Source organism: Maylandia zebra, linkage group LG8 (assembly GCF_041146795.1).
Source record: "Maylandia zebra isolate NMK-2024a linkage group LG8, Mzebra_GT3a, whole genome shotgun sequence".
NCBI classification, from domain to species: domain Eukaryota; kingdom Metazoa; phylum Chordata; class Actinopteri; order Cichliformes; family Cichlidae; genus Maylandia; species Maylandia zebra.
Window position 1 is genome coordinate 12,178,243 of NC_135174.1, and position 15,935 is coordinate 12,194,177.

At 43.1% G+C, this 15,935-nt stretch overlaps 1 protein-coding gene across 1 annotated transcript in view; it reads right to left on the reverse strand.

The window, feature by feature from the left end:
* The window catches only part of raraa (retinoic acid receptor, alpha a), a 143,022-nt gene extending 127,339 nt beyond the window's left edge, over positions 1 to 15,683 (reverse strand). The window contains exon 1 of the mRNA XM_004562399.4: positions 15,376 to 15,683. The gene's annotated coding sequence lies outside the window, so the exon portion shown is untranslated. The remainder of the gene's footprint in view (positions 1 to 15,375) is intronic.
* Positions 15,684 to 15,935: the final 252 nt, after the last annotated feature.

Genomic DNA, 15,935 nt, shown 5'->3' on the forward strand with positions numbered 1-15,935 from the left:
CACAATGTGTTGGTCCTATAAAATTCCACCGGCTGGCTGCCTATGCACACACACACACACACACTATAAACCCCCTGTTCTTGAGGCTCTGACTCTGAGCGGTGGAAAGCCCCTTCAGTGACACATAGATCGCATAACCTCTGTTGACACAAGAGGACACAACTCCCAATGGAAAGATGCAGATTCACACACATACTGATTGCAGGCCAAGGCTCCAGACTGCTATTGTCCTTCAGAGCCATCCAAAGAAAACAATGAAGAGGGTCACGCAAGGCCCCCTGTGGAATGGTAAATAACCAGAGGGAGTGAGACCGAGAGGAAGAGAGGAAGAGACTGAGGAAGTGAGAGAGAGAGATTGAGACTAATCCAGTCTGACAGCGTTATATGGAACACCAAGTGCAAAATATGACCATCTGGGGACAGGTGAATTCCACTAACGTTCAATCATTCAGGAAGAATCTGACACTGCTTGAATGGAAAATATGTCAACTCCATGATGCAGAGAAGAAAAACACACATGAAGAAAGAATGCAAATCATTTCACCTCTATATGGGATTCAGATTTTCTGTAACACACTTTGAAAATGCAGCGCATTTCTTCAGCCGAGTTTCACATCAATATTTTACCAACTGTAGTGAAATAAAGGGAACCTAAATCTCACGCAGTGCAGGAAACACTCTTCTAATGAGCAAAATCAGTTTAGGTGAGTGCTGCCCAGGTCAAAGCCATGCACAGACAGAAAAAAAAGGAGGGATAAAGTCCAAACAATAACAAAGGCTGAGATTGTGGTGATGTTAACCATTCATTAGTGCTGAGTGACCCTTATTATAAAATCATCTTTGTTGTCATTATTCATCTGGCATAAAATGCTGGCCTGTTAATTCAGACTCAGGATGTTGACAATAGGCGGTCTACAAAGGGCTGAGAAGGCACAGTCTCCCTCCCGATTGGTCTTTCATATGCTAATGAGGGAACTGTTTGGGGTTTACTGGCCTGGTTGGAAATGATTTAGGGCGACACCGGTGCTCTGAGCCTTTATGTTAAGGTTGGCCGTAGGGGCTCATATATCACCCTGATCATTAATCAATTAGCGTCTCCTAGCCACCTGTCGGACACATCGGCACACAAAACATTCCTGCCCTTGGGCAGTTGCTAGACGATGATCAGCAGTAGCAGCAGCAGCGCCACTGCTACCTTCTAGCCCCTCGATAGCCCTCCCCACTCCACTTTATGGTAATACCCTGATGGATTACATAATCACACCCAAATACTGTCACCGACGTCAAGGGCTACTCTCCAAGAGCAGCAGATCTGAGTGGAAGCTGCCACAAACCTTTTACGGGTGCCCCCACCCCCTTACCTCCCAATTCAACACAACGCATTTGCTCTCCGCTGTCACAAACAAGAAAAGAGCGGGCAGAGAGGAATTGATGCAGACCTTGAAGGAGAATCAATAAGCTGACGCCTATTCAAAAGTGCTGAATGCACACCAATGCTGTGTCCTCCGTTGTTTTAAATGCAACTGCCTCCAGTGGGGTATTGATGGTTGCTTGGTATTGACGATGTGACACAATAGCCAAACAAGTGCGCGATGGAAAGGTTCAAACTAACAGGGCATTTGTGAAATAAGTCCAGAAAAGTAAATTTGTTTGTAGATGAACTAACTGCTGCTGACTTGCAGGGTGACAACCAAGTGCTAAACAAATGCACGGCAGACTTCTAACTAACAGCGCACACTTTAATCGTACACAGCCTGGATCTAAGGGTCTGTTATGGAAAGAGAAGGTGAAAAAAGCTGTGCTGAATTTTTTATGGTCTGGGCTTTTTTCAAAACACCAACTGACTTTGTGATCTCATGGAGTCACTCGAGGCACAGTGTGGTGGGACTGAAATACTCCTCAAAGATTTCTGTTAACAGCTGCCCCTCTACTCAACTGCCACAAATTGAGTTTTTTGTTTTTGTAACTGGAGATTTGTATGTAAATTTCACCTCTTATGCAAAGAGCCCTCACTGCCACTAGACAATCCGTTTTCCACAGCCTTGCTTCCTCTGACAATAGACAATTCCCTCCCCTCCCAATTTTTTGCTCCACACTTTTTTTCTGTTATTTGGAACTAATTCTTAAAAGCAGCTGAAGAAATAAGTGGCACTAAAATTAGCACCTAATCCGCCAACCCTCAATGTGAGGACATGGAGAAAGCAGATTTGTCAAGCCTTGATTTAGCAGTATTCTTCCATTATAAAAGTAGCACTCTTCACGCAGCTTAGCAGGACGAAACGGCTCAATCAGTCTCATGTGGAACGTTTAAGCACGAAGGGGGGGAAAGGATGGTGCAATGGCCTATCTGTGAACCCAGAAAGCCTGGCGTCACAATGGTGCCGTTATTAAGCTGCACTCATTGTTATTCCTACCTGTGTTGCACTTTTCACCTTCTGAGGGTTACCCTTTGAAATAGACATTCGCCATCCACTTCCAAAGCTCCCCCAAAAAACAAGAGCTGTTTTACTGAGGGACCGCAAAAAATCTGGACCACTATGTAGGATGTGCAATGCTGGAGTGGTCACTGGAGACAGAGCTTTTTTCTCCCTTTTTTTCTTTTTTAAAATCCAACCAGCTCAGGCAAGGAGCCAGCTCCCAACATTATCAGGTGGATTTTCAAAAGAACAAAAGCTCCTGTGCAATTCTCTACACTGCCAGTGGGGGGGGGGGGGGGGGGGGGGGGGAAGCATGAAACAAACAGAAACCCCACGAGTGTGTGTGCATGCACATAAGCCCATTGTCCTTGATATTTCAGTTGAATTGATTTCAGAAGATTATTTCAATGATAATCTCACACTTTCTTCCATTTGCTTATCTCTCCAGCTATGTCCCAAAAATGGCAGGGATTTAGGTGTGTGCGGGTCAAAACTAAAGCTGAGAACACTGGGAGTGGAGCTATCTGTTCAGGCTTTGCATATCTAATCATGAATGTATTTCAGAGGCCACAGGACAAATAATAGATATCTTTGGAAAGATAAATCAGGAGGAGGAAAACATCTCACACTTGACTGCAAACACGGAAAGTGAATAGCTGTGTTGCCTTGGTATCTGTATGGCGGTCAAGCAGTATTGGAGAGAAAAATGTTGCCTGAGCAGATAAAGGCTATCCACAGGGTTTCAGGGGCAGCTAGAAGACAGCGGGAAGGAGGAGGATGATGGGTGACAGGGCAAAGGCTTGACCTCATGGGGTCAATAGGTGATAAGTAACATTTATCATACTTACCCAAGCTGCTAAATGAAAAACCAGGCAGCTTCTCTTCTTCACATTTCAATGCCCTAACTCCAATGAAGCTCACACTACTGGCAACCAGATGCCCTGTGTTTATGACAGAGACAAATCCTGGAATCCCTAAGTGGAAAAACATGCCATGCTGGCACACAGTAGCGCAACTGAAACATTACATCACTCTGACGATTTAATGAGCACAGCCTGGATCAGATCAGAAGTTTAAATACCTGCCAAAGCTAATATAAAAGCTTGTATTTCACGCTTCATGAGAGAAGCTGAAAAACAAGCTTCATTTGATAGGACAACAATGGTTTCCACGATGAAGGGCTTGTGGTTGAGGGGGAAGCAAGGATCGCTGTCTAAGTCCTGAACGCAGGGAATCCATGGAGCCACAACTCAACCACAATGACATTCACATGGAGAAAAATGACAAAGAAGCAATTGAGTGTTGGACTAGATTTGGCACAGACCTATCAGAAAGCACCCCACCCCCAGGGGGCTCCTCGACAGTGGCTCTCTGAAGGATCACGGCAGCTTGGTATTGTTTTGGTGCTCTGGACAAGTGGACAACAGTTGTAGTGGGTACCCTGGGCCATAGGCCAACCGAGAACGAAGACAACGTTGTGCAAATGGACAATTAGGGCACACTCACGCAACGGGCATTCATCAAGTGGAGATGACAGCTAATTTCAGGATTAAAACAAACATGGCCTTCTTGTTGGCCATTTCACAACTTGTGCATGGGCAGAGCATCTACAGTGAGGCTACTGGAAGAGAAATGCACATTGAAAATACAAGTTAGGGATGGTGGTTCATTTTCATAGACCGCAACTCCAACGCACAGCAATTTTCATACGCTAACACAAACTACATCTTGTCAACTGCAACACTTTCTTCATCAAAGCTCTCGAGCGTTTCAACTTTAAAGTAAGGAGACATTTCCAGGATTTCTCCATCATCCGATCATTTTAACTTTGTAAAAATACATATTGTGACATACAAGCGTCTTTCTGCTGTTGCTGTTCTGCCAGTATCTCGCATGCTAGAAGATGTGGATCCATATTTTTAAACAGTGGTGTGTTGAGTGTGTGTGTGTGCTCTAAAGTGAGTGACAGATATCCCATCAGGCTCAGGGAGACATCCTTTTTGCTAGAGTGGGAAAAGCAAAAACGTGTCCTAACAAATGTTTTGTTCTTATCGCAAATTAGAAACAGGGATCCAAATCAATAGTCCTTTTTTCCCCCTCAGGTAACTGAAGAACTCACAAAAGACGCACAACAGAAACAAGAGTCAGCTGCAATCATTCATGCCTATCAGTTAATGTGACTGCGTGCAGCTTAGGCTAGTGCTCTGTTTAAAGTGATGTCTAAATACTACAAGAGATTGCTGTTAGACAAAGCTGACGTTCAGGAGCCCTTTGATTAATGCAAAAGAGTGCATGTCTACAAGGGATGAAGAGAAACCAAAACGATAATTACTGTTATCTTTATACAGGGTTCTTCCTCCAAAAGAGGAATTTTTAGTTCCTCCCAAAAAGGTTTTAGAGTCAGAGAGAGAGAAAAATGACCCCATTGTCATATACAATTTTCAACGAGGTTGACTTTGAAACTCCATTCTGAGTCTAACAAAAACTACACAACGTAAACCCATTTTTCACTTTTCCTAACACTTGCAGCAGTGCACACCCGTTTCTACTTTGTCAGCAATTGAGCTGCTGACCTGCCAACTGAAGACAAAATTATATATACATTCTACTGTCTCCACTATAATTTAGCAATTTCTTTAAACGGTTATGTTAATTAATCAAGTTAAACAGCCAAACGTTAAGTGTCAAAAACAGAGAAAAGTGAAAAGGCAGTCTTCTCACATGTGCAAAGGTGTGACAACGGGCAGAGTTCCAGGTGTTCTGCAAGTAGTTTTCTCATCATTTCTCACATTCTTTCTTTCCACCACTGTCCATATTCGCTGTTGAACTTTAACAGTCACTTCTGTGCCGACAGTGATGGTTTGACAGTGAACAGTTTGCGCTCTCCTTCTGACTCTTTTCCTCAAACTCACAGTCTGAGCGGTTTTATTTCTCCACAGCCAGCCTTTTACATATCAAGATAGGAAAAGCCACAGTGTTACTATTAATGATAACTTCAAGAGTCCCAGCAGGGTATACCAGTGAGCCATCATACACGATGTCATTACCCTGTAACTGGCAAATGCAAATGGGATGCAGATATTAAGTGTGTTTGTGTAAATGGCACATGATGAAATTTGTGTAAGACTTCCACATGAAAAGACAACTGCAATATCCCTTTTTATGAGGTCAAACAAAGCAATCTTTGAGTCAAGTCTAGCTCATGATTCGAGTCCTTGAGTGTGGCAACAATCATTTTGTTGACATCTGAAGCTAGTGTTTGCTGCAGGGGTCTTAGGTTAGCAGCTAGAAATACATAACATCACAAGGTATCAGCAGGAACCATTCAACACCAACGTCCCTGGGTTCTTTTGCAATTTTTCTTTCTCGACTCTGTGGATCCTTTTTATGTATTAACAACAGCATCCTGTTGTGCCTGGATTTGCCCCCACTCTTTTGGATTTTACATATTTGTCTCTTTGTGGAACATTTATCAATAAACAGACTTGTTGTTATTAAGAGGTGCCGCTTGGATGGGGGGAAAAACATAGTATTGCACTAGAAAGATTCACGGTTATCAGTGATGTAGTTAGGGCTGCTCGATTATGGCAAAAATGATAATCACGATTATTTTCACTGAAATTGAGATCACGATTATTTGACGATATTTATTTAACCCTTTAAGACCTACTATAGAACCAAGTCCACCAGAGCTTTTTTTTTTTTTTTTTTTTTTTTTACATGCTGTAGTGCCATTTGTGGGAGCATTTCAAGTTGCTATACAACTGTTATAGCCCATATTTTACTAATATGTATGCATTAAGTCCATAGTAACTACATTAATTGCAAAAAAGTGCAATAAACTACAAAAAAAATTGAAAATCGCTTTTGTTTTGTTTACATATATTTCTACTTGGAGAAATTTAAATACAAAAAAAGTTGCAAAAAATAGTTTACAACAACAGGAAATTTATTTTGAGTGTCTTCATAGTTTTATTTTGGAGATACAGCAATTTTTATATACTGCAGGAAAAACAAAAAACAATCCTATGATGCAAATTTGCAAAGAAAACAGCATGTGCATCATTTCACTGTGGGAAGTGTTACGAACAGCTGATAGGAACGGCGAAGCGTGTTTCTGGAATATTATGTTTTTGTTCCTGCAAGCGCTTTTTATGCAATTTTTGCAAAGCTATATGTGGAAGGAAACCGTGACCGAGGACAAGCTGATGGCATCAGATGTAAGTACAACTCCTCCGGTTTCATATGCAAAACAAATTATTGCGCTAGCTTACACGGTTCAGATTCTACAGGGATTTAAAAATAGTTACGCAAAACGGAGCGTGCTGCTCTGACCGGCTTTAAAGGGTTAACAATGACTTTAAAAAAATAATATAAAATAGTGTGCAACACCACTGAAGTTTTTTTTTTAAACTCTCTTTTCAACCAACGGCAGTCACTCTCCTCTCCAAATAACTTCTGCTTAGCTTTCCGAGCTTCCCTCGGGTCCTCTTAATCAGCGGTCTCCAACCTTTTTTGCGCCACGGACCGGTTTATGCCCGACAATATTTTCACGGACCGGCCTTTAAGGTGTCGCGGATAAATGAGGGAGGGGCTAATAATCGGCTCAGTCATTTTTAATGATCGTTGAAAGCCCAGATCGTAATCGTGATTAAAATTAGATTAATTGAGCAGCCCTAGATGTAGTAATGCTTTAATTTACAAATAACCTAATCCAGGAATAAAACACACACAACTCAAAAAATAGTTTGTGAGTGTATCAAACCTAAAGCATTCTAAGTTTGTTGCAGAGTTATCTGTGGGATGAAGAATGAGGCCATTTTTTAAAATATGCTAAATCTCACCAATCCATTGCCCTCCTTAATTTTCTGAAGCAGGGGTGGGACTGTTGTGGAGGGCCACAACAATAATTTTACAAGCAGAATTAAATCCAGCTTATTTGTGCAGCAGTCCACAACAGTCCCAGTTTCTCACATGACCCTCTTGGGGAAACTAATTGCCCACCTCTGCTCTAAACACCACAGGGCACTGCAGTAAAGTGTCTTCATAATGTAGTGGTTTACACAATCACGATGCAAACGAAAGCCCGGTGGTTTGATTCCGGGAGGGGACATAAATCCCTCTGGGGTTGCGTCAGGAAGGGCATCTGGCGTAAAAATGTGCCAAATCAAACATGCGGAGCGCCCCGCTGTGGCGATCCCTCGTGAATAAGGGAACAGCCAAAAGTAGCTTTCTTTATCAGGGCGTTGCAGTGAGTGAACCAAAGGAGTGTTACCAAATAAAGCGTGAAGTATTAACAAAAGCCCCTTTTGGATATCAGCTAGAATTACAGCCTCACACTTGAATGCCTCTGGCAACCAAGTCAAGCTGCGGTTTAGAATCATCCCTGCTTCTGCTATAAGGGCACCGAATAACATTTAATGAACATTTGGTTATAAAACGTCATCGGTCCCTCCGTTTCCTCTGGGCATTTGAGTGATTTACTAGTTACTACTAAGCACATGACTTAGAAAATTGTGAAAAACATTTGAGGTCACAGTGAACTTGAACTTTGACCACCAAACACTAATCAGTTTATTCTTGAGACCAAGTAGATGTTTACGCCAGATGTAATTGCAATTATTGAAATAACAAGAATGACAGGGATGGGATGGGAGGTCAGAGCGACTTTCCCTTTAAAAAAATAAAAATCAAACAGAGTTTTTGTGCTAAATTTGAAGAAATTCCCTCAAGATTCTCATAAGATCTTACAAGCACAAGAATGTAACTAGTGGGCGATGAGTAAATATACTCTCACCATAACAAAAGAGTGTTTGAACGTGGAACGCACCTCTAAAAAGGTCAACAGTTGGCTAAAACCTGCACTCAAACCTCAGTATGTCTACATCCTGTTCAGACCTCCATGCCACAAGAAGCATGCATGTCACAATGCAAAGCAAAGGCACCAAACTATAAAGTTCGGGTCCAAACAGATGTGGATGAATTCAATGATAAAAGTCAGCGTATGAATTGGCAACAAAATTGAGCAGGCAGTGACAGATTACGAATACGTACAAATGTGAGGTTCTGTGGATATCACTCTGAAACATGAAGAAGAGTGATACAGAGAAGCCTGCTGGAACAGAGTCAACACACTTTACACGCACAAGGCCTGGAAACAACACGCTTGGGGCTTCCACCTTCATTGAGATGAAAATGGACCTCCTCGAGAGGAAATAAAGCCATTTTTAACTCCCCCCCCCCTCGCTTCGAGTCGGCCTCCCATAATATGCCCAGTCAATGGACTGTGGGTCTATTCAACTGCAGGCAGCCCACAGCACAGCCATAAACAATGTAGGGCAGCTCACATGAAACCCTAATCACCATTGTGCTGTCACCCAACAGAGAAGATTGCTTGTTTAATTTACTGCACCGCATCTGTCTCAGTTCTGCCCAATTTAGTTTCAGAGTTTCAGCGGGCAAGTACTCCAAATATTTATCAATATGCTTTTCACACAATGCCAAATCAATAAAAAACAAACAAATAAATAAATAGTAATGTGTAATTACGTCCGGCTGTGTTTGTCAAAATTCTTTTGGTGGGGTGGGGGGGGTGTTTGTTTGTGCTTTTTGGGGTGATGATGTGCGTTTTTGTCCTGAACAACAAACCAAAAAAACCCAAAACTGCATCTTGTGTAACAACAAAGGCTGGCTGAGAAAAAGCCATCAACACTCAATAACCAGAGCTCATTACTGGCAATATACAACATACTTCATTACATTACTATTCCATTAGCATGCTCCCATTTGCATATTCCAGTCACCTCCTTACCGAGGCAGTTGATCATAAATGGCAGCCATATGCTGTGTGGTGCGCCATATTACAGAATTATTACTGCGACACAAAAAGCAAAAAAAAAAAAGTGAATTATGTTGACATGAAATGAAGTACAAAACCAATCAAAAGGATCCGCCGTTAACGATAGCGTCTCGCAGTCTCATTGGCTGAAAGTGTATCATTTCAGGCCACAGGTTATGGTGCCTCGGTAAAAAAAGAAAAAGAAATCTGCAAACCTGACAGCCTAGTTTAACAGACAGGGTGCATTTCTGCTACACCTCCTTTAGTTGTACTGTACATCAAGTTTGTTCATGTCTAAACTGCCAAAATAAACATTGTTTTGCTGTTTTTATTGGAAAAATTGATTGGGGCACAACAAAGCTACAGAAAAGTAAATGTAATTGGTTTTAAAAATTCTTTTCTACATTCTTTTTGGGTATTTCTGGCTTTCCATCACCTTCTCCAGCTGCAAACGCAGAAATCCTGTCATCTAATGGGCTCTGTGCTGCAACGTTCCAGCACGACGATGATTTGGTGTGATGGCTCTTCATCGGGGCTGGCTGCATTGAGATGACAGACCATGGAGACAGAATAAGTAGCAGCGGCTCACTAGCTTCACAGACTCGGCGGGCACAAGCCAAGACAGCAGAGCAGTACGATAACGATGCTATGTGCCGAGCCACTTACAGGAGCTGCCTATTCGTGCTAGCAGCAGCGAGCGCGGTATCATCTTGTTCAGGACCATTATCTCACCACCGCTCTGTTCTCCTCACACTGATAAATGTGGCCTATAGCAACTTGAGCTAATGTGCAAGCAGCTGCAACCACGGCATCTGGGTAATACACTGTTGACGGCCACATACGCCCACACAGGAGGCACAATAGAGAGGATTTGTTCCACTAAAATCAGTGTGAAGATGCCTTGGTTTGTGCAGTGGTTTAACATTAGCCAATGCTACTTCTCGGGAAGGACGCGGGAGCTGTCAACCGCCTCACTTAGAGAGACGTTTGTTTGTTTGTTTTTTTTAAATGGGGAGCAGACCAGCCAAACGTTATCCTCCAAGTAAGAACTAAAATATCAGTGTAACAAATCAAGGCAGAAGATGAGACTAAATCTGCATTTTCTCTTACACACCTTTTTGGAAATATTTAACTAACAAATACATTCAAATTACATCGGTGTCAGCAAAGTGGACATGAAAACTGAATGCTATGACTGACTGCACATTCACACTTGGCACAGAGAAATACGCATATTATCAAGAAGCACTTAAGGACAGATTGGTCGGTCAGACATCTGTGTAAGTGACACTGGCTATCTAGCTAGCTGTCTGACTCATGACAGCAGAAGGTTAACTTGGCAGCTCAGCTGTACAGCGCAGCTCTAAAAGGAATATTAACAGCATGTCCCTCAGTGCTGACGGAGAGAGAAAGAAAAAGCAGAGAAAAAGGAGAGATGGAGAAAACGCAAGGAGCAAAAGGGGTGGGTGTGCAAATCCAATTTCCAGTGACGGTGCGTTCAGGATCACCGTTTCGCTAAAAGAACATATCATCTGTCAAAGTTAATGGCAGTGTCCTCGGGAAAATGAAGGAAAATAGAATGAAGACCGTTCATTAAGAAGGTGGGGGACGGGGGTGTGTCGAAGCCATCGGTCTGCTCCGCCGTCTCCGCGGGAAAATAAATATATACCCGAGCTATTATTTGTGCATTTAGAAGGTGGCAGTGCAGTCGCAATCAAGAGCCAGTTCACATGCAGAGGTAATATTAGTGCAGGAGCAGTCTGCGGGCTCAAACACCGAGCTATCGCTGGGAATGAAGAGGTCGCCCGGGCTGCCTGGGAGGACGGTTGGCAGGCTAGCTAACAGGCCCAGCCAGGCTGTCTCTCACTCAGAACTGTGGATGTACTCAGTGGAAGCAATTGATACCATTGTTTTATGGAGAGGAGGGTGGAGGGGGATTAAGAAGCAACAATAGGTCTCTTTCACTGGAAATGTCAGCCGTCACGCTGGGGGACTGTCCGACTGGGCAGAGACACTTCTGCAAAAAGCCAAGGTACAAAATGAGTGTGGAAAATAGTATGAAATTTTGTGACAAGTGCAATGAAACACTACGACACAGGCCAGAAACATCCACATGCCAGCTGGTAGAAATGCAATCTCAAACATGCAAAATAAGCTGTGGGAAACTTTACAACAAAGATCAGTCAAGCCATGTCAACCATAAATACAACCCCCTCAGTGTAGTATTATTTTATGTGATCTTGAAGTGGGGAAGGGGATCAGCGCTTCAATTCTGCAGTAAAACATCAATGGTTTCAAGGTCTATCAAAACAATGTGCAGCTCGAAACAGATTCTAAATCAATAACCTGGATAATAGGTTATATGGGTCTTTAGCTCAGCCTCATTAGGAAAAAAAGGAGACAATCGTGGCCTCATTCTTCAGGCAAATTAACATAGCGAGGAACCTAAAATAACAACCGATGATCCATTCTGGGACGTTTTATTAAGAGACTATACAACAGAGAGACACAAAGTTCTTTCTCTGAGTGCTTTGATAACCCAGCTGGCCTTGGACCTCTTTGAAAATGTTGCTCCGAAGGGTTGAGGTGAATATAAAGAACAAATGGAAGCGAGGCAGCCTGCCGCTTTAAGACTGAGATGATACCAAGTTATTCTACCACTCTGACCTAATTGCTCTCTTGCTCTCCCAACATGAACACTGGGAGCTGTGCACTCTGACACGTAAAGATTATTTAATACCATCAAAGCCATTAAAAAAAGGAATAAAAGGAAGGCAGCATAAAAAGGAAGGGGGAGTTAACCCTCACGTGACTGGCAGCACCAGGCACGCTAGTTTGCTATGTGGAGAGCTACAGAATTGGAATCAGTATGCAAAAGCAGGCCTGTCTAACTGCCGCCGGCCAACATGAGCGGAGCTCCCACATCACAGCGGCTCCACTCCCCCTCCAAAAAAAAAAAAAAAAAAATCCCACTCGGCTTCAGCTACACTCTCCTCCCACCCTTCTTCTCTCCTGCTTTTCCCACACTCGCCCCAGTCCCAAAGGCAACGACTACGTCATTGGGCACCACAGAAAAACCACAGTAATATCCTAATTTATTTCTACTTATTCTGACAGACCGTGGGCCCGTTTCATTTGGGTCAAGGCTGGTTTTATTAGTGTAAAGCCACACTGTGCGGTTCCACTGGACTCCATTTGTAGAAGCATGTTTGCTGCTTACTACTCTTTACGGCAGCATCAGTAGTCAAACACCTGTGCACACCAAATAGATTCTAAGAAATAAAAGACAAAAAAAGAAACAAACCCCAATCTTCACATCAGTTTTTCCTATTTACAGCAAGTCGAACTCTTATTTCTGCTGTGTGGTTTTCACTAACAAAACATCTAGCAATCAAAATCTGACAGGGCGTTGGTGCGACTGGGGTAGAGGTGTTTACCATTCAAAAAGCACTGGGTGACACCTCTAGTTGCAGTGAACTTGGTTCATCTGTCAGCACATGCTGACTTCGTACTGTACAGTCATAACCTCGTGAGTCAGCCTGGCACATCATCGACAGGGTAGCAGGCTACTGTGGCCAGCAAGACTACTACAATCAAAGCACCTGACAGACGCCATCCTTATAACGGTAAAAGAAGAAAAGAAAAACATACTTAAGTCCAAAAGGAGGTCACTAAAAATGCATTAATTCAATACACAAGCCTTATTATAGTGATATAATATTACACCACATATACATATTAGTATATAAATGTGTGAATTGTGCAAAAAAAAAAAAGAAAACCCCAAAAACTAAAACAAACCTTCAAATAAATTCCTCTCATCAAGAACAATCCAAACAACCGTTAATAACTCACCACGTATCATCTGCTGAATTCACTAGTTCCATGTATGATGAGAAAAACTGTCATCACATGTAACCAAACTCATAGAGCAAGGAGCTACTGACTCACCACTGCCATGCCAAACCAACAACAACAAAAAGAGAGAGAGAGAGACAAAAAAACCCTTTCTAGTGTTTGAGTTGAGTCTACAAACTATAGAGGAAGCAGAGGGACACGCCGAGGGCGTGGGGGAGGTGAGGTGGCAAACTGAGTGTGCCACTGCCTCTGCTGACATGATGATACATTTAGGGCACACGAGGCCTTTGACTGGCACGGTTCACACGAGAAGAGTCGCTGCTTTCCGCCAACACTTGTCACAGAAGTTCTGACTGCATCACAGAAACCACTCCTGTCACTTTTTTTACTAACAAATGCGACAGTGGGCAGTATGACTAGGTCTTTAGATCTTTAATAGACCTTCTGAGAACAAAAAAAAAAAAAAAACCAAAAAAAAACAACCTTTAAAATCTTACTAGCATGAAAATGGCGTGTGACTGCAGGAAACCCTTTCTCTGAACCTCGCTCAATTAAAACACTACTATGAGATCTGCTCGCGAGTGCCAGTATCATGCCTTTCATATAACCCCGCAGCTTATCGGGAACTGTATTTTTAGAACACAATGATGAGCATGCGTGACATCAGATCAGGTACCACAAGATGGCTAGACAGCAAACACAACAATTTTATGCAAAATGTCTGAAGGTTATTATCAAAAATTTTCATCAGAGTGACAGCTTACTGGGTAGGAAAGAATAATCTTGTATTCAGGCCAAGCCTTGCCAAACCGTGGTGAGGGCACAGCATTTAACTGTGAATCACACCAAGACGGGAGGTGATAGGGTGGGAAAACCCTCAAACACCCCAGATTTCCCAGTGAGTGACTCTTCCCCTAATGCATCTTGCTCTGAATGTCACAGACTGTCACAGGAAAGGTCGGGTATCTTTTTTCCTTTCAGTGCCACCCTGCGATCGCTTCCCCCTGAAAACAATCAGTCTGCCCTGCTCTGCAGCCAGCAGAGAAGATCTAGAGAGTCATAGCTTAAATAAATAAATCACTCAACAAATCCTACACAGGAAATGAGGGTTCATTCAAACACAGGGAAACATCTCTACAAAGTACCGCTATCAACAGAGGGTACAGAACACTGTAATCTGTGGTTTATAAGACAACATTTTACAAGACAACACTGCAGGATTTTGATGCTGCAGGGTATACTTAAAGACTCCTGACATTTAATTTGAGGTGATGCAGACGCCTTAAATCGCCACATTATCTTGACAGCAGATAATCGAGAGTGTTAACAAATTGGGGGAGATATCTGTCAGTTTGCCAATGTACCTTAAGGCTATAAAGAAAAGCAACAGAAAAAAAGCATGTGGCTGTTTTTGTTACAGTACTTTTTCCCCCCCTTCTCGGGTCAGCAGGTATGCAGCTCAGTTTCAGAGCACCTTGAAAGTATTGCAAGCAGTGGCTGGTGCCTCTAGTCTGCACACCGAGGAAGTGGCTCGGTATTAATTATGCACTGGAGCAAAGTTTACCTCCAGCCTGAAGTAGCCCACAGCCAAACAATGGTGAGCGAAATGTGCATAACGCACCATGTGAAATGAAATACTATCTCCCCACATTCCGCTGTCCCGACGCTGCCAAAAACACTAGCTTTTCTCTGAGAGGGTAACAGAGACATCCAGACACACATTACAGGGTTTTCCCCTCCTCCTCTTTTAATCCGTAAATCCCCACTTTCTCAACAGCCAAGCTAGGTGGACACCGAAACGGCTCTGCTAATTAAGTAAAGGAAGCTGTCAGCACTTAAATGTGACCCGGTGTCTTTCCAACCTCCACCTAGGCAAAGACGCGTTAGCTCTGACATGCTAGCCGACCTAAGAAGCGTCGGATTCGCACACTATAACGTCGCTCGGTTAAACACACCTATGGTTTATTTTTTATTTTTTTGCTTAATTGGCCATGAGAACGCCAACTTGACAGGGAGTTTTATGGTCAGGCTGTCCAGTACGCTTCTGACAATGAACGGCGTTAAAACAAACAAACAAACAAACAAAAAACTGTCACACCCGTGCATTTAATGACCGTGCCGACTCGTGACGCGTTCAAAGTCCTCCAGGTGTAAAGCGGACAGGTTACTACGGTGCCTGGCTAACCCCCCGAAGGAGACCCGAGAGCTGGACACATGCTGTCAAATGTTGTCTAGCTGTCAATGACAAGTGTATGGTAATACCTGGGACCTGTTGACTCCTCCTCCTGCCGCTGCTGCTCGCCTCGGACTGCTGCTGGAAGTTCAGTCGCGCCGCTGTATTTCTAACGCGGGTTGTACTCTCTTTTTTCTTTTCTTTTCTTTTTTTTTGAAAGTTTTCCGCCGACTTCTCAAAATCTCCAAAAAACGGTGGCCCTCACGAGCGCTGAGTGAGTTAACCCCCACCGGGCAAACAGCGGGTAAGAAGTCGGCGAGTGGCGTTCAGAGAGCAAGCAAGTTCGAAACGACGTTCGCAGAAGCAACCATGGCAGTCACGTTCTCTGGCTGTGAAATCCAACACCAGCCCTGACCCCGCCCCCTTTCTCTTATGGGGCCTGTCATCGAAAAAGTGGATGTCCTGTTTCTCTCCAGATGTGCTCCGCGCGCTGCTGCAACCAAGCGAGGCAACAAGAAGGAGCACTCACTTTGTTTTGGTTGCATTTTTAATGCGTTTCTTGCAGCTCGTTTATGCTCCACAGTACAGACATGAATTTTTATTATATATATATTTTATTTACTTTTTTTTTTTTGACAAAACAGCTTCA